Source organism: Arachis hypogaea, chromosome 19 (genome assembly GCF_003086295.3).
Source record: "Arachis hypogaea cultivar Tifrunner chromosome 19, arahy.Tifrunner.gnm2.J5K5, whole genome shotgun sequence".
Lineage (NCBI taxonomy): Eukaryota > Viridiplantae > Streptophyta > Magnoliopsida > Fabales > Fabaceae > Arachis > Arachis hypogaea.
In genome coordinates this window covers 92728989-92729576 of record NC_092054.1, presented here as the reverse complement: position 1 = coordinate 92729576, position 588 = coordinate 92728989, and the positions used below count along the sequence as shown (strand labels likewise).

The 588-nt window shown below is 41.0% G+C and overlaps 1 non-coding gene across 1 annotated transcript; it reads right to left on the bottom strand.

Annotated features, from left to right (window-relative positions):
- Positions 1–267: 267 nt before the first annotated feature.
- On the bottom strand, positions 268–375 carry LOC112781019 (small nucleolar RNA R71). The gene has a single exon (XR_003191820.1). It is a non-coding gene; the product is annotated as a small nucleolar RNA R71 (small nucleolar RNA).
- Positions 376–588: the final 213 nt, after the last annotated feature.

The following is a 588-nucleotide window of genomic DNA, read 5'->3' as shown; positions in this document are numbered from 1 at the left end:
TTAGTTTCTCTAATGTAATAGAATTGCAAGTTTTATGGACTTCCATTGGAAGATCCTCATCAGTTCTTAGTTGAATTCTTGAAAATCTGTGATACTGTCAAGACCAATGGGGTTGACCCTGAGGTCTAAAGACTTATGCTCTTCCCGTTTGCTGTAAGAGACAGAGCTAGGATATGGTTGGATTCACAACCTAACGAAAGCCTAAACTCTTGGGAAAAGCTGGTCAGTGCTTTTCTAGCCAAATTCTTTCCACCTCAAAAATTGAGTAAGCTAAGAGTGGAGGTTCAGACCTTCAGACAGGAGGAAGGTGAATCCCTCTATGAAGCTTGGGAAAGATACAAGCAATTGATCAGATGGTGTCCTTCTGCCATGCTTTCTGAATGGAGCATCATAGGTATCTTCTATGATGGTCTATCTGAACTGTCCATGATGTCATTAGACAGCTCTGCTGGAGGATCTCTTCATCTGAAGAAGATGCCTGCAGAAGCTCAGGAACTCATTGAGATGGTTGCAAATAATGAATTCATGTACACTTCTGAAAGGAACCCTGTGAATAATGGGACAAATAAGAAGAAAAGAGTTCTTGAG